This window comes from Camarhynchus parvulus, chromosome 2 (assembly GCF_901933205.1).
Source record: "Camarhynchus parvulus chromosome 2, STF_HiC, whole genome shotgun sequence".
Taxonomy (NCBI): domain Eukaryota; kingdom Metazoa; phylum Chordata; class Aves; order Passeriformes; family Thraupidae; genus Camarhynchus; species Camarhynchus parvulus.
In genome coordinates this window covers 59,164,670-59,190,947 of record NC_044572.1, presented here as the reverse complement: position 1 = coordinate 59,190,947, position 26,278 = coordinate 59,164,670, and positions in this window count along the sequence as shown.

Sequence of the window (26,278 nt, the reverse complement as noted above, 5' to 3'; positions counted from 1 at the left end):
TACGCACAAAATGGTATTTCTTCATAACCTAAACACAACCAGATGCATAAACTCTGCCACAACTCCCATGGAACTCTCTGCACCTTCTGAGTGGTGACTATGGAGAAGTCCACTGGGTAACAACTTATTTTAAGTCTATCAATGGGTGCTTAACTGCTGTTAATTTGGAACAGTGGCTTGGGGACCAATATTTGAGAGTCACACACATATAAAATGATTCCATTGTGATTGGTTTTATTGCAGCAAATGCTAGTGAGATTTTGTTGAAGGGAAGCAGAAAGGGGAACAATACTTTTTTTGTCACAGCATATAGAAGGGCTGATTTCAAAAACCCAGACTGATAAACATTTCTGCCTGGGTTCACTGGATGGTCTAGGGTGTCTGTACTTAAAAATGATGCTCCATTTTGACAGTCAGTGTCAAGCAGTATTGCCTGGATAGGTGCATGGGGAATGTCTTGCACTGATAGAAAGCATGTTTAATTCTGACATGTTTAAGTACTCCAACTCCACAGATCATTGAAGGAAATGGAAGATTCTTGTTCACACAGAGAAAGCGTGACAACTCTGCTGGAAAACTGGATGTCCTTTAGGGATAGAAAGTATTATTCTACTGACTAATTCTAGGATTGTTCTAATTAAAACAAAGATCATAATCTTTATTTTGAATAATAAAGCCACAAATAAAAAAAAAATTGACATCTCTGGTGTAGTACAGCCCCCTCTTTTCTGTCACCATCAAAAAACTCCTTCTTTCATCAGTATTTTATAATTATGTTTCCAAAAAGCAAATCTCTTACTTTTAGAATAAACCAGCAGATAGCAGCACTTTTAAAAGACTTTTGTCCTTATTCCCCCTTTCTGTGTTCTACTCAGTTTAAATATTTCCCTGGTTGGGAATCATGAGAAGAGGCAGCACAAATTACAAGGGCAGCTAAAAGCTAGGACATACTAAGATCAGAACTACGACTTGGTAGTTAAACTGCTTTTTTCCATGAAAAAAAGGGATGTGGCCAGTGACTGACACGTCCATTTTGGGCACAGAGATGCTATTCTTGGTATTGACAAGGTTACTATTAGACAACTTTTGGTAAGTCTTTAAGCCTTCTCAGACCTTAGTAAAACAGGACCTGTTGTTGAAAATCACCTAGCCTGCCTTTCCAATTCAGTTACTGTGACCAGCAGATCTCTAATCAATCCCTTTCTAAAAAGTGCTGGATATTTAAACTGGAGCAAGGTATACATCCTGAGATTTGTCATCAGAGAATTTTTGGGTGGATGGCTGGGTACAGTCCTGAAGAATGTCCTGTTTATAGAAGAGGGAAGGATTTGGGCTGGGAGAGAGTAGAAATAAAATTTGAGCTTGTGGCTGCTGAAAAGCCTTTGAGATCACTCTGTTTTCATCTCTAATTATCAGGACAGCTTGGACTGAGCTCAGCCAGTCCTACCACATATGCAGGGAATAGTATAATATAATCAATCACAGAATCACAAAATGTTTTGGGTCGGAAAGGATCTTAAAGATCATCTCATACCAACCTTTCTACCATAGGCAGGGACATCTTCCACTAGAACAGGTTGCTTAAAGTCCCATCCAACTTGGTCTTGAACAATTCCAGGGATAGAGCATCCACACCTTCTCTGGGAAACCTGTTTTCGGGCCTCACCATCCTCACTGTGAAGAATTTCTTCCTAATATCTAATCTAAATCTACTCTCTTTCAGTTTGAAGTCATTCTCCCTTGTCCTGTCATTACATGTTCTTCTAAATAGTCCCTCTCCATCAGTCTTTTATGCTCCCTTAAGTTACTGGAAGGCTGCAATTAAGTCACCCAAAGACTTCTCTTTTCCAGACTGAACAACCTCAATTTTCTTAGTTCTTCCTTGAAGGAGAGGTGCTCCATCCCTCTAATCATCTTGGGAGCCTCCTCTGGACTCATTTCATGTCCTCCCTGTGTTGGGGACCCCAGAGCTGGATGCAGCACTGCAGATGCAGTCTCACCAGAAGAGAGGGACAGAATCCCCTCCCTCTCCCTGTTGGCCACTCTGCTTTTGATGCAGCCCAGGATGAAATTGGCATTCTGGGCTGCAAGTGCACATTGCCAGGTCATGTCCAGCCTCTCACTCAGCAGCATCCCCACATCCTTCTCAGCAGGGCTGTTCTGGACCTGATCATCCCCCAGCCTTTGTTGGTACTGGGTTTGCCCCAACCCAGTAGTAGCACCAGCACTTGGCTTAGTTGAGCCTCAAGAGATTCCCATGGGTCCAATTCTTGAGCTTATCCAGGTCCCTCTGGATGGCATGCCATCCTTCAGGTATGTCAATAGCACCATTCAGCTTGGTATCATCTGTAAACTTGTTGAGGGTGCACTTGATTCCTTTGTCTATGTCATTAATGGAGATATTAAATAACACTGCTCACAATACAGACCCCTGAGGGACACCCAGTGTCCCTGATCTCCATCATGGCCCTGAGCTGTTGACCACTACCCTCTGGATGTGACTGTTCAACCAACTCCTTACCCACTGAACAGTCCAGCAATCAAATCTGTATATCTCTAATTTAGAGAGCAGGATATTGTGGGGGACCATGTCAAAGGCTGTACAGAAGTCTAGATAAAGGACCTCTTCCATTGTCCACTGATGTAGTGACTTTGTCACAGAAAGCCACCAGGTTTGTTAGGCAGGATTCACCCCTGATGAAGCTGTGCTGGTTGTCCCAAACCACATCCCTGTCCTCCATGTGACTTTACTTTAGCTTCTAGCAGGATCTGTTCCATGATCTGCCCAGGCATAGAGAGGAGATCATGGAATAACCACATGAACACCCACAGCTGAGAAGTCCTGAGACGTAAGATTGATATGACCTAAGCTTTAGTTACTTATTTTCCCCTCAATTCCTACCTTGATGAGTCTGTGCTTGGTGTAGTTCTCTCCTTATCTTTGTCCACTGCCATTCCTGCCTCAGCCACCTTCTCCCAGCCACATACCTGATCCTACTCGCTTGAACACCTGAAGCAATATCATTCTTCACCCCTCACAAGATGTTGCTGGACTTCCAGCAAATCTTGTTTCCTCTTTCAAATGTCAAATGCAAGAAAGGTAAAAGGACTGAGGTATGACCAGAAATAGTGAAACAAAAACCACAAGAATTATCCTTTTTGGTATACTGTGTATCAACATAGAAACTATTGTTTCTATTTAATAATATGTAATGTGGTCTCTGGAACTGTGTAATGTGATAATAGCAAACGCTATCCTATTGTCATGGTGTCTGTCAAAAGCAGATTAGAAATCATTTACCTCAAGTCCACTTCCCCAGACTGTGATTATATTTTCAAAGAACAATCAGAAATGGTCTACATCCATTGTGTTCCTTAGCATATTAGTATGGAATCAATTTATGTGTTTGCAAGGACAGTATTTTTTATGTATTAAAAGCTAGATACTGAGGTTTGAACCATTCCTGCCATTTGAAAGAAGGGATAAACAACGTTGTGAACTATTCATGACAATTTTTTTTTTTTACCATCTAGCAAGAGACAGCTTCACAGAGCTATGCCCCAGGGACATCAATATTTCTAAAATTAGCAAGGGACAGTCACTAATCCTTTCAGAAAAGTGCTAAAGTTTGACATCTTAATCAAGGATTGAGTTTTAGAATTGCTGGAAATTACCAGGGCAAAGTTATGGATCTGAATGGATATTCAGAGAGTAATTGAGAACATCCTGGACCCTGAGCTGTGATCCAGCCTATGCTAATCTTCCCAGCTGTGTAGGATTCCTGACAGCTTTTTAGCTGGAGGAAACAGAATCTATTTAAATTGAATTAAGATATAATACCAAGATACATTAATATATAATGTAGGTTTGCGTAGTTCATCTTTGAAAATTAATGGGTGAGTTGTCTCCTGTACTTTAAATTACAGGGGGAATCTTTTCTTATTTCTCACTTCTACACATGGCTAGTGTTAAAAACAGCATCAAGGCAGCTGGCAAACAGAGTTTTTACACCCAGGAGATCTGTGGCCTGCAGACCAGCAGTACCATTTTCATCCCACTCTTAAGCCCAGCTGAAGTCACAAGAAATAGCTTCCCCAGTTAGCTGCAGAGAGCAAATGAAAGCTGATAATTCAGGGTGTTAGCCTGGAAGAGTCATCTTCTAGAGGATTAACCTCTAGAAGGATTACTCAGAATATTTTGGCAGGCAAAAAACCTGGGAAACTGCCTGAACTGTGAGGGTAACTAGAAATTTCAAGCATCCATACAGATAGGCCATAGGATTGTGATGCATCAAAGAGATAGTATCCTGAGCACAACCAGCACCAGACTTTTCAGGAAAAGGTATGGCACACCTTAGCAGAATAATCCACTCATAGGCTGGAGGTGTATTTCTAAATCTTCTCTGTTGTTTGTGACCTGAAGCACGAGGGTTTATATCCCCTTTAAAAATGTTTTATCCTACCTGATGCAACTGTGGAAGTATTTTATGATTGAGATAAATCTACAGTCTTCTGCTTAGCTTTTTCAATTCATTGTAATTTTGTAGCAAAGAGTTCCATAGGCTAATTTTGTACCATGTTAGAATGCATCCTTATACATCTTACATACCCAAAGTACATTTGAAACCCAACAAGTAATAAGCAGGAAACCCCAAAGTACATTGTGTGTAAAATGTATTTTTTTTAACTATAGCTGTATATACAGCAAAAAGTGTTTGTCTGTATATCTAACCTGTAGGAATTATGTTATGAAAACTGGAAAGGGTGACATAAATTGTATCAACCAAAGGAATTTTCTATAGTAGAACTGTGTGCCGAATAATTTATCTTGCTCATACTCTTTTCTGATGCAGCTATGCTGGCAAAACTTTTCAGCTATGGCACAAATTAGTATCCAATCTCCTTAATATGATTTGGCAAAAATAATACTAATAAAAATTTACAGTAGCAATATTTAAGTCTTCTTATGTACAGTCTTCTGCAGTAAAATAGTGTCTAATTACTGTGCAATTTAGGAGTGCCTTTTTAATATAATGTTACAAGAGAAACATTATTAGGAGAGAGTGGAATAGCACATTCACAATTTAATTTTCTGTCTCATTATTTTTTACTTTGTCTTTTAGCATTAGCGTGTTCCCTTTGCTTGAGTAACCAAACTACTAACAATTTTTTTTAATAAATTCTGTTTTGATTTTTAAAATATATGTTGCCTGTAGCTTTCACCACTGCCTGTGCTATGGTTCCTGGGACATTCACTATGAATCATCCCTTGAGTTAATAACTATTACATACAGAATGAGATCCTGAATGAATATAAGTCAGCAGATAGACAGGTGTTATATGGCTTTGCATCTGATTACAGTTCCTGACGCAGGAGAAGTTCAGGATGGGAAGAGACATCAGGAGACATTAATGCTACTAGAATGCAATTCTATGGCTACTTTGGGCCATATGATTATAGCTAATATTTGGGTTTTTTTGGTGACTCAGTAGGTGATCCAAAGTCCCAACTCAAAATGTTGGAGGCACATAACCTAATGCCACTTTTGCCTTACTGTGAAGTACACCTTGCACCAGATCTTCATCAAACAGTTTGACTGTTCTGAACTGCTATTCTTGAGCCAAAACTCAATTAAATTCACAGGATATTTTGCTACTGATTACGTGGCATTTGCATCTCATATTTCTTTAGGGTGAAAATATATTGGGCTGCTTCCATGTCCAGCAGTCTCAAAAAGTGTTTACAAACGGTGGCCTAAATACTGCAAGTGAGTTTTGATTTTTGTTTCGGTAAGAGTAGTTTCAGTCAGGAAACAATATTCACTCAACCAGGAAAGTGCAGCTGACTCTTAGGTAGAATTTGGCAGCTTTGAAACAAGTATACGCCTACACCCACCCAAGAACTTATGGCAGGAAATGAAGAAGGATATAGCCAATTGTACCTGTCAGGAAATGCAGGTGAAGAACATAGTTGCTGAAATGAGATTTTTGCAAAGTTTAATACTTTTTCAAATGTGGAAAAATCTTTTCCTTCTTAAACAGGCCACTAATTTTATATCTCATACAAAACCTCTCATGATCACATCATATTGGATTCACTTATCTCATAAAAACTAATTTTATATCTCATACAAAAACCTCTCATGATCACATCATATTGGATTCACTTAAAAGCCAGAAGCTGAGGTGCCAATATCCCTGCTATTGTCTGTGTTTCACCAGACATTGTTTAGTGTAACAGTACAAAAAATGGTTGTCTTTTTTTCCTGAGAGATTACTATCTTCACTCTCCAAAATCACAATCTATAATTAAAAAAATAAAATAAGTATCTTCTTCAACAACAATCTTTGCAAATAGGGCCATGAAAATAAGGTTGTAGGTATACATAAATATTTTATGTATGTTTGTACAGACACAGACACACAAAAACATACATATATACATGAAAATAGAAAAAAATGTTTTAGTTTTTCATCCCAATGAATTTTCACCCACAGAAAACAATAGAAATTATCAACAGACATAAAACTTTAGCCTGCGTAAATTAAATGGTTCTGCTGCATTAACTTCATAAAACCATAATCCTCTCCTCCATAAACTATTACATGCACTGCAACATATCTGATTTATGGGGTGTAGAATCGATGGGAAAAAATTAATGCTTGAAAAACATATTAGAGACATTATTGAACAGATTTTAATTGAGATTTGATTTCAATACCCCTTATCCACATGATTAATGGGTCCTACCCCTTGACTCCAGCAGGCAGAAAAGAGAGTCTTTAATATGACAATTAAGTATCTGTCTTTAGGTTTTATGTAGCTCTCTCCTCAGATCACTTCATCAGTACAGTGTGGCTTTTGTGCAGATTAAATTGAGACTCAATTTTCTCTATTTTCCAGCACTTACTTATGTTTTATGACAAGCACTAAATCAATTTTATGCTATTATTGATTTTTTCTTAAATGGACACAAACCATTTCGCCTTTTGCCCTCCTTTTCTACTTTCCTTCTATTTCCTTTTTTCACTATATGCTTGATATACAGCCAGCTGAAGAAATTTCAAACGTTTCCTGAGATTTCTGCAGGTCGTGCCAATTCATTCACTTTTTACAACATCAGAATTGACAAAGTTAACCTGGAATTCCATCAAAACTTATGAACTTGTATATTCCTTTAATGCAGCAAAGTTTACAGGTTGGGCTTCTTCCCCCACCTTATCCTCCAAAGAAAAATTAAAGAAAGACAGTGTTCAAGGTTAGTGCCTCCTCTTTTTCAATTAAAAAACAAACCAAGACAAAACAAACCACAACAGACAATCTTTCTAAGAACTTCTGAAATATCTGAACTGCAGCTTCAGCTATAATTTTTGAAACAGTCTGGAAATCTAATTAATACATCGATGTAGGGAGAACCTATTTCATGGCTTGCAGGGGAAAAGGGCATTATCTGCAAGGTGCAATAACTCCTCTGAGATGTGGCAACAGCTAGTGGTACACCACACAATTAAAAAGCTCTTGGTTCTTTTTAAAGCTCTATCATGTCTGACCTGTGGCAAAAATTAACAACTGCCTTGGGCAATAAAAGTTGCACAATTTGTAATCAGATAGCTTACTTTTTTGGCAGAGAATTATACATTAGGAAGGATCAAAGAGAGAAAGAAAAAATGTAATTCAGCTAACAAAATGGGCTACACTTTTGATTTTCTGGCTGTTTAGGGTCATGGAGGAGGTTATAAAGGATTTTCCTCTTTCTTTGTTTGAAGTCCAGCATACCTGAGTTCATGTGATAAAGCTGATCTCTAAAACAAGTACAGTAGCTTCATTTTGCTGAAAAAATATTAAATCCTTTCACTGTGTTGGGTATTTACCTAATAACATTTTCCTTGCAAACCCTCAACATCTTTAAAAATATGTTTATAGATTTTTTTTTCTTCTAAATAACACAAGCTTACCTAGTGAATTAAAAAGTGATGCTACCTGAAGGATGTCTGTCATGGCAACTTTGCTCAGCTGATGCTTCCTTCAACTTGAGGGGAAATCTATGCTGCCATGAATGACAGATTTGGGGCCAAATGGCAATTTTTTAGTTCTTTCTAAGTGTGATTCTACCATCTGTGCCCATTTGTGTTTACAGTTAATATATATACATACCGTAAGTGTAAGGTGAATGGAGATGTTTTCTTATGGACTTTTAATACCTTTCCTTGTGGAAAAAAAAATGCAAAAAATATTAAGGAAAAAAAACCACAAAGAAAAAAAACCCCAATCTGATTAAGAAAAAAATCTTAAATCACACTATATTAGAGATGCTGGAATGAAGTTCTCTATATGTAATGCAAATCAGATGGTGAATCAGTAAGTGGGAGAAAGTTTTGAGCTATGCCATTATGCTGTATCTCCCTTAATTTATAGAATGTTGTTTCCTTCATGCAAGAAGTAACGTCAACTTCCACGATTAACAGGAGACTTGAGGATTTTTTCTTTGTTTCTTGGCCTTCTCCTTGCATTGAGATATGAAGACCAGCGCCACAAAACAACTTGCACACTGCCTTTCTACTTCATGTAATAAGAAAGCTTTCCTTGCAAGTGCCAGATGCATGCGATGCTGTGAATTCTGCATTCCTGTAGCAAAGAGCAGAGGTGCCCTGAAGTCTCTGCTTCTAGCTAGAATTCAGAGCCAGACTGCTCACATGTCAGTGATCCCTCAGCTGTAGGCTAATACAGAATGAAGACGCACCATTTCAATCCTTTGGAGAAACAGCTGGTTTGAGTCTTAGACTAAAGGCTCATTAATTTGCTCTACTTGGTTCTGCTTTGGTTTTGCCATTTTCTGGTTTTACTATCAATGCTGTTAATATTGACATTTTTAGTACTACTGTTACTATAATACTAATCACCATATTATGTGTACAGGAGTATCATATACATACTGCAAACCAAGGAAATCCTGTAGTATCTTGTAGTTTCCTTTCATGTACCCAAAAGCTGGTGTGACTTAAGTTTCCTAAACCTTTGCTAATTTTATTAGCATCATTTTCTCCTGTGATTTATTAGTTTCTGCATCAGTCCTATGTATCCATTTTTTCCTTTTTAGAATTGGCTTTTTAAAAAGTAAATTATACAATTAAAACCCATTTAACAGCAGAAGCTGTTTTTCCAAAGAGACACAAATAATTTGAGCGTACTGTTTAAATGTTCCTAGTTGCTGCTCTGGCTTCTCCAATCTATGTCATTTTTATTAACCTTATTTAGTTATTTTCTGGCCTTGTGTTTTACATGCCTGTGGTATTCAGATGCATAGGTAAATACCAAAAAGAAACAGGGTACTACAGTACAGTTTGTGGGTTGCAGTATCTTCTCACACATCTGGTGAGATATTTTTGTCTAAGTGCCTAGTACAGCAGACATCGGCAAAAGACAATTGAGACACGGTACTTGTCACTGTGTGAAACAGCAACTGAAAAGAAAAAATTTAAAATCAGGTAAGCCTCCTTCTTAGAATATATGAGTTTGGGACAATGTGAGACCTATAAGATTTCCTAAAAAGGCTAAAAAAGCACAGGTGCTACAGAATTTCACTTAAATGCTTTCAGAGTGATAAATCCACAATAAAATTCCTGTATACAAAAAGAGCAAATTGCCCTAATTGGCTGATCTGTTGAAAAAAAAATCAACCTTCTTACAGAAACAAATGCTCTGTATATGAAATGTTAGTGCAGATGAGTACATACTCAATGAAAACTAATTTTTCTTGTATGTAAACAAATGGTGTTGCGTGCTTCAAGTTGAACGGGATTTTCGGTTTAGTGCTGGAGACGACAGGTTTTGTTTGAAGACTCCAGAGTGCGTAAGGCAGCCCTTGAGGAGAGCCAGACAATGCACGGGAGCTCGCAGATGATCCCAGTGCGGCGTTATCGGCCGGAGCCTGCCGAGACCCGGAGACCTTTGTGTTTCGCGCAGGCAGCGAAGATTGCCAGCTTTCTGAAATGAGCTACGGGCCTAATCTAGGATCGCACCCATTCCGATCAATAAACAGCAGCAGCCCTGCGCACCGGCCCCATCCACAGCCGCACAGGGCCCTGGATTTTTCCTGTTCATCCCGGCCTACAGCGCTGCGCCGGCACGGCCCAGAGGAGGCCCGGGGCTCCCGCTGTGTGCCCTCCAGCCTGGCTACCTGTTGGAAGCCAGGGCCGTGCCAGGCTGCCCGGGCAGCCGCGCAGCAATTACAATTTCACCTTCATCATGTGCATACAGCACGTTTGGGCTATCTGGGGCTAAGCAGTGCCCGGGCCGGGGTTGCTGCCTGGCAACAGGCGAGCCCGCAGGGCGCGACGGGCGGTGTTGCCGCCTCTCCCCTCAAGGAGCCCCGAGGGATCCGTTTGGAAACGGGCTGCTGTGCCTCCTTCTCCCGTTAAATCTGCACGGGTATGGAAGCGAAGTCCCCGCAGAGGAGACGGTGTCAAAATGAGAGGAAGGTAAAAAAAAGAAGAAAAAAAAAAAAAAAAAAGAATCAGAGGAAGGATTTAACGAGGTTCACGAAGTCCCCCAGGGGAAAGGGCGCTGTGCCCTGGGGTCCCTGCGGCACCCCCGCAGCCCAGCTCCCCTCGCCTCGCCGTCCCTCTGCAGCGCCTACAGTAAAACACCTTAACTCAGCTCCGGGAGGGAGGAGGGAGGGGAAGGGACCACCTTCAGAGTGCAGCTGGAACTGGAAGCTGTCTGCCTCAGCCGTTAGAAATATGTGGAGAAATTACCTATCATTCCCTGTAGAGACATCCAGCAACCATCCCAACCCAGCTTTTCAGTTCGGTGATAATATGCTCCTATCAGTTTTAATAGCCCCATGCTGGATTCAGGAGGTATTATGGATTGTACAGCAAGCATATTGTCATTAAATTAAATTTTCAGAACATTCCCCAGCTCATCACAAATACCACAGAGAGTAATCATAATCGGTTCTCAACACATGTGTAATTGCCTTCAGCTGGCGTTTTTTACAGTTGACATTGTTCAGCAGTGATAAGGTGATTGGTGATTTGAATACACAGCTTGTTTCATAGCTGCCGTAATTGAAATATGGTATGTGTGAATGGAAGATTACATTAAGACCTAGGATAATCACCTGACATGAGAGTAATTGAGTCTACAATCTGCCACTGAGTCTCTCAGGGAGGGCTGAAATGAAAAGAAGCCATTAGTAGATTATGCCACTGCTGGCTCGGCTCGGCGCTGCTCGGCTCGGCGCAGCTCTGGAGCGCCGGGATGGCATTCCTGGGCGCTGGCATGGGCATCGCCGGCCGCGCCGGGCTGGGCTGGGCTTGGCTGCCCCCGCCTCGGGCCGGGCGGCACCGCCGGCAATGACACTCAACTCTTCCCGGGGGCGGACGGGGCAGGGAGGGAGTCGGGCTCCAGAAGAAACGCTTCCGGCTAACTTGGGAAATACCGCTTCTTTATCGTCCCGGTGGCGGAGACAGGGGCCCGATCCCTCCATGCAATCCCTTCAGGAAGGGCTCTGTATGTCTATGGAAAAAGTAAAGCATGAGTTCATCGTGATGGGTTCAAGCGTAAATGGCCAAACTCCAACTATTTTTTAGCTGCTTATAGGGGGACAAAGTGTGTGGAATCTGAAGGTGCAATGAAAAGAGTGCCCTTATTTTTTGGTAGTTTTCAGGATGTGGGCTGCAAAAGATACTTTCTTTAAAAATCAAATTTAGAAGTACACTGAGGTTAATTATACAATGGGTAACCAAGAGGAACAGTTGTAGCTAACCTTTAAATATAAATGTAATAAGGTGCCTGCAAATCTAAAACATATATTTACTCCAGGTGTCCAGACTTAATGGACAAAAGCATAATTGCTTTTTAAGGAGAATATTTTATTTGTTAGTCACTGAGGATTATTTTGTGATGGAATAGTCTCCCTTTCTTTCTTTCTCTCTCTTTATTTCTTCTTTTGGAAGGTGGTATGTTTTGTTGGATTTTTGTAGTTCTTTTTTTTCCTTTTTTTTTCCCCAAATCTACTGTACATACAGATCACAAACCCTGAACAAAGAAGAATTACAAACCCAGCTGAGATAAACATGTCAGAATTACTGTTAAGAGGCTGATGCCCAGAGTGTTTAATGGCTTGAAAAGATGATCAAGCATTTATGCAGCTACCCCTTCAAAAATTATCATTGAGCCAATGATAATCCAGTTATAATAATGAGCACTGAGTCAATTAAGCTTAGCATGCTGAGAAACTACTTTTTATTATTAAATAACTCATTCTCTTCCATCTTTAAAAAAATAAAATTGGAATTATGAAACCAGATATTTACTGAAAAGCCATAACATTCAGGTTAGAAGCCTATATAAAAAGCTACCTCCAGCATAGCATGACTAACTTGTAGAGTGTGATTCCACCAGGATATGAGATTCTCCTTTGCGATATTGTGAATCCCTGTTCTCTCATAGTTTTACAGTGTGTGGTAATTTTCAGAATCCAAAATCCAGCTGTACCATCTTGGAAATTGCTATAGGACACAGAGCTCAGCACACTGTTTCCCGCACACGACTGATAGCTAGTTAACAGTTGCCTGGCCAATTTCAGGTTTTTTTCCTTACAACCTCTTCAAAATAGGTTTTGTATCTAGCAGAAGTATCTTGCACATTTTTCTCCACTATTCCTGAAATCTGAACTCTCTCCAGCACTTGTTAGAACAAACCTAAAAATGCAATGGTAAAAGAATAGTGGTTAGGAATGTTTATATCTGGATTCCACTTGTAATAACATTAGGCAGAAGGAAATTTTTAGACAATTAAGGTCTATGTAATCCAATGCAGTATCACTAAAAACAGAAGGATACAAGGCTGGATATAGGTGCAGTAGCGATGTACAAATGAGCAAATTGCTAAATAGTGCAGTATCTTCCTCATCGCACCATACACAGCATGCGCCCAGGGTTGCTGCTTTGAAGGCTACAGCTGTCCCAGTGAGCCCACACCTTGGCAGAGTCAAAGACTCTCTGATTTGCAAAAAAAAGTGAGTACCAGATTAGAGTTTAAATCCCAAGCTCTTTCTGTAGGCTTGCAGTTGAAAAGTCACCAGCTATAGAGAAAACATAACTGATTTTATCTGGAAGAAAAAATAGCAATGATAGCTACAAACATGGAATGGTTAATATCTTTTTAATCGTTTAAAAAAAACCCCAAACTATTTAAGGTTTTAAGGAACTGTAGCCACTTAAGATACCTGACCACAACCAGAAATTATTTAGAAGTTTTATTCTCATTTATGCAAAAATGCTTTGTCTTTGAAAATCTGTTTATCTTGATTTAAACAATGATGGTGAAGTCACTTGGATTTACCGAAAGATCAGAATATGAAGAATAATTCTCTAAGCAATCAACTCTAAGGAGTGCTTAAAAGGGACCACACAGTTATGCCGTGAGTAACCTGCATGGTTCTTTTTGGACATAAAATACTTCCTAGGCTTTGTAAAACTTGGTGGATTTTTTTTTTTCCAGCTCAAGAGATAGACAGCATTCAAGAGTATGATGAACTGTAACTTAAGAAGGTTCTGAAACTTAGTCCCATTGAAGAGCGTTAAGCATCCTGAGCACAAGAGAACTTAACAAACATCTGGAGAGTTTGCATGAGGATCTGTTATGGGGGTTAAAGACCTGTAGTTGTACAATGAAAATCTTTTGGAGAAGGTTGAGGGATAGAGAAAAGAGGATCTTCATTCATTTCAGTGTAACAGGTTAAAAAAATCCTCCTTGAAAAGAGTGTCTGAAGATGATTCTGACCAACAGAGCCTGAAAGGACCCTTTTATCTCATTACTGCCTCCAGAGGGACTGCAAATTATTGTTTCCAGTAGCCTCCCAGTAGCTGATTATTTCACCTGATTATTTCTTTGGGGGTCAAAGAACCAGCCTCTACTTTTTATCTAATATCTCCTATGTTATGAACAACTCAGATGTTCTCATTTCTTCTTTTTGAGAAGTGTGTCTCTTTATTGCACTTGTCAGGCAACTCTTTGGTGTAATGTTGCCAATGGGCTTGTCTACTAAGCCCATTAAGAAAAGCTATCCCAGTCACAAGATTATCCCTACACAGTTATACACCTGTCCATATTACACGTATTTTAAAAACCATGGTTTCAAGCCAAAAGAAAAAATCCATCTTGCCTTGAGCTATGCTAAACTTTTCTCTGTTAAAAGTTTCTCTAACATATATTGAAAAATTTAAGACAAGTCCCTGCAACTTTGCAAGTAGGGCAGACAGTCACGACTTTGGTTTGTTTGACTATAAATTGCTGAAACAATGCAACTTAAAAACAATACAGTAGTACTGTATGACACTGTCAATATCATTTATAGCACAATTTTACACAAAGGCAGGAGTATCATAAAAAAAGAAGTAAGTCCTATCAGGTGCCCTAAAATACCTTATGTCATAAATAAGTCAGATTTCTTAGAGGAAAGCAATAAAGTTCCAGCAGATTCGATTTTTCCCACTAAATAATCACCCTGACCTTTTTCACTAACTTCACAATAACAGTTCTTGAAGAAGCAAGCAAACACAATGAGAGATTTGTATGGCACACCCATGTCTAAAGCATGAAGAGAATGTAGAAGAACATTGATGGTACTAGTACACAAAAGAACATGGAATATAAAGCAAAAAAAAGGATACTAATCAAAATCAATGGGCTGAATATTTATAAAGGAAAATATTGACAATATACTGGATGCAGGAGAAATTATGCAAAAGTATTTAGAGATTTTAAAAGTCTCTTGCAAGAGAAAAATACTAGGAACATATTCAACCCCCAACCCAAACTGTTTCATTAACTTAGGAAATAGTTTCAGTCACAGTTGTTTTGTAAAAGTTGATAAATTAACTGGTAAAATAACACCATCATAAATTTGGCACCAGAATATATTTTACTAAGCTATTTAATTCAGAATTCCTAAATCCTATGAGGTTTTTTGCTTGTTTTAACGTAAAAATAACTTCTGTTGGAAATATTTTTCTTTATTAGTACCAGATAAATAATGTTGTCTTTCTGTTGTTAGATTTTCTCAAGATAATTCATACATAAGACAAGAAAAACATTACTAGAGGTTCTTACAATTATTTTATATCAGAGGATGAAGAATTAGATTTTTTAAAAAGCTACAACTAAAGTCTTGTTCTGTCACTTTTAAAATCTAAAAGGAAAAATAGTCATTTTACAAAGAAGAAAAGAGATCACAGGCAAAAAGTTTTATCACCTGAGCAAGGTACAAAACAAATAAGAGGATAATTGATGAAAAGAAATAAGCCTGTAAGTGTTGGTGCCAGAAGGAACTGAAATTGGTCTTTACTCACTGAAACAAAATCAAAGTATTCAAATAGGAAGAAAAAGTGGCACAAAGGCTCCAAGATCAGTACCATAGTACTTTCTGTAAATAAATTTGTTGCTGCTACTCTCCAGCTGGCCAAAACAATGAACATGCCAAGTGCTGTGCAAGCACAGAGGACTTCAACAATACAGAGGTGTATTACATTTTACAGACACACTTTAGAGTTAATAATTAAAATTTTTCCTTCTTCCTACTATCAAATTGCATTCACATAAGCAAAGATTCCTAAGAATATAACTCTCTGCCTTTAAATAAATATGTATAGAAAACTACAGTCTATTGAAGGTTGTATAATAAAGCATCAGCTGAACAGGCATCCTCAGGTTTCAAAATGTCTTTTTGTACAGATAAGTTGTGTGTAGCTTATTTGTGCAAATATGAAAGTACTCGTGTAATAAAACTAAAACCCCAGTACCTTCTGTCTTTCTGTAGCTAATACTCAAGATTTGTTGTTTTGATAGGAATCTTTGTATATTAGCGCATGCTATGGCCTCCACAGTTCCACAGTTAAATGTTTATTATTTTTTTTCCTTCAACTCCATGCACAATCAGTAAAGCTCTTTAGTATGAGTTCTCAAATAGCATCCTCTGTTACTTCTTCATAGTATCAAGAGCATTTATAACTTTATAATTATTACAGCAAATATAATTAAAGGCTATTTCTAAATATGAGTTCTTACTGATCCTCAGTGGAATGCAATAGCTTTCCAGATGAAGATAGCTGCAATTATATTCTGAAGTTTTTGACTTTCAAAACCAGGAAATTTTACTTCCTTTATTGTCAGGAAAATCTGAGCAAAGAATATAAAAAAATCTTAGGAAAAAATAACTGAAGAATTAATCAATGGATGGGGTGCCAGTTTTAGTGCACTGGGGCATGTAAATATGTAAATAATGATAATTCTTCCTTCATCTAGTGTCAGATTTAAAAAACAACATCTTTCATACTCACACTGACTCTAAAAAGCAGGGTTTAGGCTGTCTCCTCTGTACATGGGAACCTGTTGCTGGTTCAGGTCTCCAACAAAGACCCAATCCTGTTTGATTAGTTCTAGCAGACACTTAGCAGTTGCCCACCCTAGAATAAGTTGTCATTACTCTGCCACCAGATTAGCTTTAGAGCTCGCCATTAAGAAGATGTACTTATTCTTACTCAGTGTTAGTGCCAACCCTGAAATAAGAAGCGCAGTACAATTCCAAAATGCCCCAAAGTTACTCTCTGGAGACAAGGCTGTTGATGACTTATCCTAGATCAATCATCATTGAAGGTCGCCTGTCCTATTTGGCAATATTTGTTCAGTAACTAATAAAGATCAGCCTGCAGTTATTTATATTAGGTTATCATCTCTCCAGGGTGAAGCTTAATCCATTTTACAATGTTTTTCCCAACAAGACAACATGAGTTTCTCTGTCTGAAAATGAATTAAGTGCATGGTTTCTAAATATGGGATCTGACATTGTTCTTGTTACAAAAAGCAATTTATTCCCCAAAAGGCTTACACTTCAAAGGTTATATAAAAAGGTTCAAATATCAGTGCTATCCATTTTTCAATTACTGGGCTTCCTAACACCACTAGCTTTTGGACAGATAAGCAGTGGTATCAGTTTTCTTATTCAACATCTCCAAGGTTTCCAATTCAGCATCCCAGAGAAAGCAAATTTATTGTAATACATTTAGCTGCTTTTGAAGCAGGAGTATCCAGATTGTTTCCCACAAGACTATATGGTATATCAAATAGTATCTTAAAGGGATGTTTATGAAGGACTAGATACTAATGATTGTGATTATTGCTGTAGATTAGAAAGCTTGACTATGGCCAGACTTTCTTATCAACTTAAAATTTTTAGTAATAGAGAGAAAATAGATTTCATCTACCAATGAAAATTGGAATACACTTGTGAAATATGACTGTTCCAAGGTGAGTCTGTCTCCAAACATCATTATAAAATTCAAACAAAAACAATGAGAATAACAGACAAAACTTTATCATAACATTCTGTGTGTTCATAGCTTTTGTAACAATTAGCAATATCAAATTGGAGGAAGATAACAATAATAATAACAACCATAATAATGGCTTTTAATTTTAAATAAAATGTTCTCTCTTGCCAAGATATCATTCAAGTATTAAGTATATTAAGTAGTATATTCAAGTAGTAAGTACATTAAAATAGTTTTTCTTTACAAATAAATAAAATTCCTTTTGCTATAATTTCTGACCATACATTATGGACAATACAGGCAAGCTTTGACATATTTTTATTGGCAAACTGTCATGGGAAATCTTTAAGAGTTATGGATCAGCACTGAGTCATAGCAACAGGTTTAATACTTGCTTCTGCCAGGAATTTCTTGGAGAAGGAAAAGAAAATATTGATAAATTCTAAACCTGAGTGGGAAGCTTGGTATGATAGAGCAATTACTAAATCTGCCAGAAATACTCATCTGATGCTGATTGCAGAAACTCACTGTTTTCAATCTCAGATGAAGGCTGCAGTAAGTGATATGTGTTGATCTGAATTTACTTCCAAATTATGTATTTTTAATTGTTATTTTGACAAAGCAATATTTCATTTTTCATTGGGCCAGACTGATGTTTTTAAGGCACTGGGAAAAAAAATAAACAGAGAAAGGAGAAAGGAACCACTACAGAGAAATTATTGAAAACCTGAAATGCTGTAATATAATGTAAACATAATAAATTAACAGTCATAGCTGGTACATAGCAGGAATATGCAAGGGCATTCTTTGATCAGAAAAGATACAAATACTGCACGTCAAAAACATCATGGCCTGTCCTGCCAAAAAAAAAAAAAAAAGAAAGAATTCATGGAGTAGATAGGATAATTACATGTCACAGGTAAAAATATTGGAGAAAGGTTGAAAGGAGAAACATATTCTTCTAGGTTATATTATGTTATCCTTTGGCTGGAGGAGAGCTTCACAATGCAAGTTCTGAAATTCTTACTGTCAGAAAGTGCATGAGTTTAAGAAATTTTAAGGAATAGTGAATTAAACTATGGATTTAAAAAGAAATTAGAACAGAATAAAATAAAGCATTGATTCGTGAGAGGCAAATTGTCCCAAGCTTCTTGGTAATACAAGTCGTATTTTACAAATATGAATCTAGTAAACCTTTGTAGATGTCAAAAGACAAAACATAAAGAAAAAAGGAGCACTATATGAGGAAATAACAGTACAGCTGGAGAAAGCAGAAAATGCCAGACATGGGAAATAGCAAAGGATCTAGTTACAGAAAGGCCTACTAGGAGTTGTTCTAAATGGACAGCTATGAAAAGAAGGGATTCCATGGTGCCAACAAGGATTGATCTTGGAATTGAAAGCAGAGAGCAAAATGCTGTGAGAAACTGTAACCCTCAAAGAGGGCAGGAATTGAATATTAACAATCAGGTTATTTTCAGAACCACAGAATTAAACTTAATTTTCCAGGTGTTCTTGATATAGCTTTATCATAATTTGGTTGCAAAAAAGAGAAGTATGATTTTAAATTTGCGTGGAGGTTAATCCATTTGAGTTGAAGAATTGGTAACATCATGCAACAAAGCTGGGACACAACCTCATCTGGAATAACACTTAAACCAGTAATAGTTCATGCTCAGGACAAAGAATTAAAAGTGGAAAAGTAGAGGTAAGTCATTGTCATGAAAAGTAAAATCTATGAAAACTTAAAAGATATTCCACCTAGTAATAAGGAGGTTGAAAATATACATCCATATATAAATATTTTGTTTCAATCAATAAAAAAAGGGAAAGAGTTATCAAAACAAAAGTACAATTAAAAAATGTTAAGGATATAGAATGCCTATAAGTTCATACACTCCAGAAATAAGAAAGGAGATTCTAGCCATAAGACAAATAATATTATTTTCATCTAGGGCAGTGAGATAGAGAAATCAAACAGATTTTGAGAGAGAGCTATTAAATTTGCTAAGTAATAGAGTTGATAGGCATGGTGAATGACCTAGACTCTACATTTCTGGTGAGAAAAGAAAACATGGACAAAATGGAAACAAAGCTGAAATTAGTAGGCTATTTATAATACAAGATGTACTTCAAAAGATGTCATGCCAGAGATCATTAAGAAATTTTTTACCTGTTTCTAACATTTGGAATAGTGATAATTGATCCCCTCTCCTATTTTCCTATTCAACTCTTTCAAACTACCCTTTCCTGTGAATCTAAATCCTGCTTTTCTATAGAATAGATTTTGTAAGAGTATATGAGATTATTGAAATTGGGTGGCTAAACCTGCATTGCTTCGTGTAGCTCCATCAAAATATTTCCAAGACAAAATTCAGCAGAGGGAGGAGCAATACGTGGTTAGCCTGAATAAATGAATTCCAGTTACAGAACACTCTTATTTCTTTATTTGGTATTCAGCCTTACCAGCTTCACTGCAATGTGATACAGAAATACTGAGCTATGAAGGGTTTCTCTTTTTCTTAGAGTGAAGCAACTGAGTTAGCACACGGTTTAAGTGCCTGCTTGAAAGTCCTAAATTTGCTGAGAGTTCCCTCCTTTAAAATAATTGCAGAATTAATAGGATATTTGTAACTGCTAAGTTCATACTTAGGTAAGGGTGTAATTACTGTGTAACATGTATGCAGAGGTCATAGAACGAGGCTTTGGATTGCTTACATTTTGTTCCTGTGGGCAAAACAAGATTCTCAGCTGGTACTTGGGGGCTTATCTTAATTAATATCTTATATCCAGGTCTCACCTTAAAATCTATCCTATTGCAACTGATTCAGTCATTCACTTGCAGCATTTTGTTACTATAGCATCCAAAGCACTGCTACTGCTATGGTGTGGGATCAAGTAGTCAACATGCATCATTCCAATATTATAATTTACATAACATTAATATTTGATGTTCATATTCATGTATATTTCTTTATCATTGTATTTATGGAACATAGATGTGAGTATTGCATCATCTATTTCATGAAATTCTTTGAATTAGGCATCTTTGTGCTACTAGTAATGGTAAGATGAATACACTAGCTTAAATTAGTTATTTTCTTTCCTTCATTGATAATTAGCACTAGAGGGAATGAGTATGAGTTACCTATTAACTCCAATTGCTATGTTTAGCAGTGCATCCAGAAAAATACATTACCAGTCACAGTAAAATCCTGCTTCTTTTCTCGTATTTATTTTCAGAACTCATCAGAAAAGGGAAGATTACAGCTATGGCAGACCCTCACACTGCACTTTGTTCAAACCAATGTTTTTTTATGTTGTATATTTGGCATATGAATACTTGCATTACTGTTTAGCAGTGTTAATTTCTTCTGTCTATAAAAAGTGCAAGTGAAGTATTTACTATGATGATATCAGACTAGCACTGTACAATCTGTATTTATATAAACTATTTCTATAATACTATAAATGGAGTCCAATTTTACCACAATCAGAGATATAGGGTTAGCTCTATGGACTTTGGTAAAGTCAGGAAATAATTTGACCCTGTTATTTAAAAATTAAAGGAATTTCATCTTAGTACATAGCCTTACAAGATCATCACTTCTTCCATGTCAGATGCTACCTTCATGAAACAGCTAATATTTATTTTCATGTGGTTCAGAAACTCTTATTCTATTAGTGACTCCTATTGTTTATATGTATTTATGTAACTTACTGTGTTTGTAGCTTAAAGTGAACAAGTTCTTATTGTTCAGTTGATAAGTTATATTGAAATATGAAGCTTGTCATTCTGTAAATTGTTAGAAAAAATGAATAGTTAATAACATGGATTGGCACACAATGGTACCATAATTAATAGTGTGCAGAATATCTGGCCAAATAAAGCAACTATCTGCTCATAATTAAACTAGATACTCTTGCATCTTTTTCCCCTCAAGATACCTGACATCTCCAGTAGCTATAACTACAGGACATAGACATCAAAGTACAAGGAGAAGTACTTAAGTAAAAAGATATGCTCTGGTCAGGACTGAGACAAGAGAGTGGACACCTAGATTTTTAAAGCCAAGTGGTAAAAGATCTGAATGGAGACTTGATCGTAACTGTTTTCACTCTGGCAGAAGCCTAGACATTAATCCCAGCTTCCATTTGTGTGGAAGAGAACTTCCTCTTCTTGTGATAGACTTCTGATACTGCATTTTATCTGCATATAGCATCACAAGTGTTACTGTCCTTCATATAATAACCAGAGCTTCTCTAATTACTACTGCCATGGAAAGTACTTGTGCATTTTGAAATTGAAATCAATCTCCTAGCCATTTTTAAGTGTGTTGGAGAATGGCCTTAGAATTCAGAACTGGTTTTTCCAAGTGTTTGACTGGAAAAGAAACAGGATGCAGTTGAAGAGGGGCACAAGGGAAATATAATGCATTTTGGGATAATCTGCAGCAGAAATAGCAGAATGGAGGAGGACTGGTTATTAGTGGCTCTGGAAAAGAGTCTAACTATCTAACTCATCAATGTCATACAGTTCCAGAAAAAGGAGTATAATACTAGCTTCTAAAAAGTATGATGTGGAATAGTCCCGTCACCATTCCCAGAACTGGAAAAAAACCCATCTTGGAATTGAAAGCAGAGAGCAAAATAGGTAGGTATAGTATGTAGTTTTGAGTAATGCACAGAAGACGTTCACATACTAGAAGAACTCAGACTAAACAAACTAGTTTGCAACAAGATTGTCTCAGTTTCCAGAAAGTGTGTGGTTGTTTGATCGCAAGGCAAAAAGAGTAGAGGAAAAACTATCAGCAATCTTTGTGTACATCAAGAAACTTCATACGTGGATAGAAAGGAAATAACATATATAAAATTCAGTGCTGTGAAATTTAGTACAAAATGTTTATCATGATCTTTTAAGGATATCTTTGATAAATTTTCATGAGATGACAGAATGTGGAATGCTGCGGGTCCATATTATTTTTCCTCATCAGATGGTGGATATTTGCTCTATTTTTTATTATGTGTTTTAAATTACAATTAGTTAAAAAGAAGGAAATAATTCCTGGTCAGTTTTGGTAAAAAAATCATGGAATATGCTGAGTTGAAAGGGACCCATTAGGATTATCCAATCCAGCTCTTGTCTCTGCACATGACATCCCAAAGAGCACTCCCTGGGCCTGAGAGCACAAATGCTCCTTGAACTCTGTGAGGCTTGGTGCTGTGACCACTTCCCTGGGGAGCCTGTTCCAGTGCCCAGCCACCCTCTGGGTGAAAAAAAATTCCTGATATCCAACCTAAATCTCCCTGACCCAGCTGCATGCCATTCCTTCAGGTCCTGTTGCTGGTCACCATGGAAAAGATATCAGTGCCTGTCCCTCCTCTTCCCCTCACAAGGAACCTGTGGACTGCGATGAGGTCTCTCCGCAGTCTCCTCCAGGCTGAATAGATCAAGTGATCCCAGTTCCTCCTCCTACCGCTTCCCCTCAAGGCTCTTCACCATCTTTGTTGCTCTCCTTTGGATACTGTCTAATAGTTTAAAGACTTTTTACTATTTTGCCACCAAAACCTGGCCCCAGCACTTGAGGTGAGGTTGCCCCAGTGCAGAGCAGAGAGGGACAATCAGGGCCTGCTTTGGTGTTTTGGTTTTCTGCCTACCAGGAAAAGAACAATAGCTAGGAAACTCAGAAGGAGGGAAGTACTGACTAGAGTGACAGTGTGCCAAGTCACATGCTGCTTCTCAGAATTTACTACTTGTTCCTTCTTCATCACCCTGCCTTTTTTGAATTCCACTGTGCATTTGTCTCTTTAATAGTAATTCTCAGCACTTACTTGCTTAAAAACACTTTGAAGTATCCATTAGCAGAGATGAAGGTATTATAAAGGGATTTTAACTTGCAGTTGTGGTATCCTCTCATATCTCCATTATGACATGGAGTCTTGGCGTAGCCAAACCACTTGGTGTCAGTGACTAGAGCTAAATCCAAGGATTAGCCTGGAAAAAATACTGATTTGAGATGTGGAGTTTCATGGCTTCTTGGTCAGAATTTTGCTAATTTTTTCAGCATTAAAGCTTTTACTAGTCAAGTTACTAGCCATTTCAGAAATCTATAGTTACTGTTATTGTGTTTATCCTTCCCTCTCCTGTTTACCCTTCACACATACAGTGTATTTAGTGTCATAATTCAGAGTAGTCACCCCGTGTAGGGAACTCTAAAGTTATTAATTCCTGTCTGGGAAGAAGTTTGATTTCATTCTTAGATGTCTAATTCAGGGCTACTGATACCACAAGGCAAGAAAACCCACACAGTTTTTGTAGGTACATTCCCAAGACAATAAAAAAAATCTTCTGTCATTCTCATATCTACATGGACACACTCTTGAATTATGAAATTCAATTTACGAGTGCAAAGACAATAATGGTCTTCACTGAATTATGAATATATGCAATACTAGAACTTTTCTACACATATAGCCCAAACCTTTCCATTATTATAGAAAAAACAACATTGTCCATCACAATGAATGCAGCACTACAAAATAATAATTCAGAATGTGTTACTGGTTGCTAAGTGGATAATGCACAGCTTTTAATTAGCTCAGAAATGAGCTCTCTTGTACTATGAAACGCACAGATGTGTTAACCTGAGCTGGAGGTCCTTCAGCAGACATACTGAAGAAACACTACATAATGCAATGAGTTGGATATTTGTATTGAGAATGAAATTCAGTACTATATTGTAAAACCAATGTAGTTTAATTTGATTTGATTATTTTCTATAGGAAGGTTGTGACATATATAATATCAAAGTGAAATCTTTCTATTCCTCATTTATTTAATAATCTCTTCTGGCATCTGTAAGGAAGATATTTAACTATTCCTCATTTATTTAATAATCTCTTCTGGCATCTGTAAGGAAGATATTTAACCCACACATAGCCAATGTGCCCGAGACACTGGACTTGGTGTGGAGCTTTGCTTGCTCGTTTGTTTGTTTTTCATTGAAAATTGAATTGTTTATATCACATTGCCATTAAAGGCAATTTAAGTTGCCCAAGTGTAGCAGATGGATTTGCACATCTGGAAAAAGACCTGGTTTGGCATGTGGAAGCTTTACTGTTTGTGAGGATGTGAAAATGTGGAAATTCAGACTGAAGTAACATTCTGACAACATGGTTGTAAACTGAGCGCATATGAGAAGTTTTGAGTGGCTGCAAGCAACTTTGGTCATTCTTCTGAAATCACTGCATTAGGCTTGATATCATTTGAGCCAGACAGATTCCTCTGCACCGCTCGAAATATTGTAGATGTTAGAGATCCAACTCTGGAATCCTCTAAGATATTTGAGATTATTGACACAATAAAGTCTGAGGCAAGCATTTCTTCTGTACTTGAAATTAAATTAGTAGGCTGGCAACAAGCCAGAAGCCAGCACTGCACCAGAAAAGCTGTGCCACCTTCCATTTTGAACTGATAAGGAAAGAAAAGGCCAAACTCAGTCCTCCTGCAAAAATCAGCTCATTGCTGTTACTGGGTTTAGAACTGTCCTGGATTGGTAATAGTTAGAAGTGTGCATCGTTCTGTTTAGTATCTGGAAGATAAAAAATTGTATGGCTCACACAGCAAACATTTCCTTACCAGTAATACTGTTAAGTAGCAACGTAAAGATGCAGGCAGTACCAGAAACAATTGTTAACTTCAGTCATGCAATGAATACCTTCAATTGGGTTTGGAGAGACTTAAGAAATGCCCACTATTTTCAGTACTTCAGGTAGAAGCTGCAGGCTGTTTTCTTAATGTTTATTATGTTTAACAATTTGTTGTTGCTTTTATGTTTTAATATTATATTTGTTTACAAGGATAGTATAAACTGAAAGCATATTTAACCCTGCCCGAGTTTGCTTGCAGCCTAGTGGTAATATGAAAATATGATGGGGGGATGCATAGGGGCAGGGAAAAAGTTATGGGGAGGATCACTGGATGTCTTGGTTTTATTGCATGCCTAGATAGTTTCATTGAACTTTCTTTCTTTTCTTTCTTTCTTTCTTTCTTTCTTTCTTTCTTTCTTTCTTTCTTTCTTTCTTTCTTTCTTTCTTTCTTTCTTTCTTTCTTTCTTTCTTTCTTTCTTGCTTTCTTGTTTCTTTTTTCCTTTTTTCTTTTTTCTTCTTCCCCTCCCTCCCTCCCTCCCTCCATCCCTCCCTCTTCCCTTTTCTTCTTCTCTCTTGTCAGTTTCAGAATTAAGGTTATCCATAAGTCCTAGTAATATTATGAAGAATGTTTTCAGAGTTCCTTCTTTTTGAGTCCTCCCTAAGCCTTAGATTCACCACAAATTATTCTTTTTGCTTTTTAAGCCCATCATCTTCATTACCTCTGTTCTTTCCCCATTTCCTTTCCTCCACAAGAGGAAACCTCCGGGGGAACTTGCAAGGTACATAGATGCCTTGGAGGGGAAAAGAGGAGACAGTTGTAGGTTATCTGAGGTGTGGGTTTTATGGGAATTTCCTTTCCAAAAGAGGTGTGTGTTATCTGAGTAGCAGGTTATAGACAGGAAAATATGGTAATATATAAAACCATTTTAGTTCTATCTATCTGATATATTTTTCTTGGCTTGTGAAAGGAAAGATTTGTTTTACTGAGAGGTGCATATCTATACAATTTCTTTTCTAATGTGAGAACAAGCATGTGCAACTGATAGGTTTTAGTGTTTATGCTTCTCTTTTATACCAAAATTTTGTATGTACACAACCTTTTGTTGTTGTTGTTGTTGTTGTTGTTGTTGTTGTTTTATACATTTTAAGTTTTATATTGTGGCAGGTTAATTTTAGATAGGGAAATGAAAATTTTTAAATTGCTTTCTTTTCTTTTTTTTTTCTCAAGGAAGAGACTATAAAGATACTTTTAAAAAGCAGAAATGTAATCTAACAAAGAGTGTTTGATATT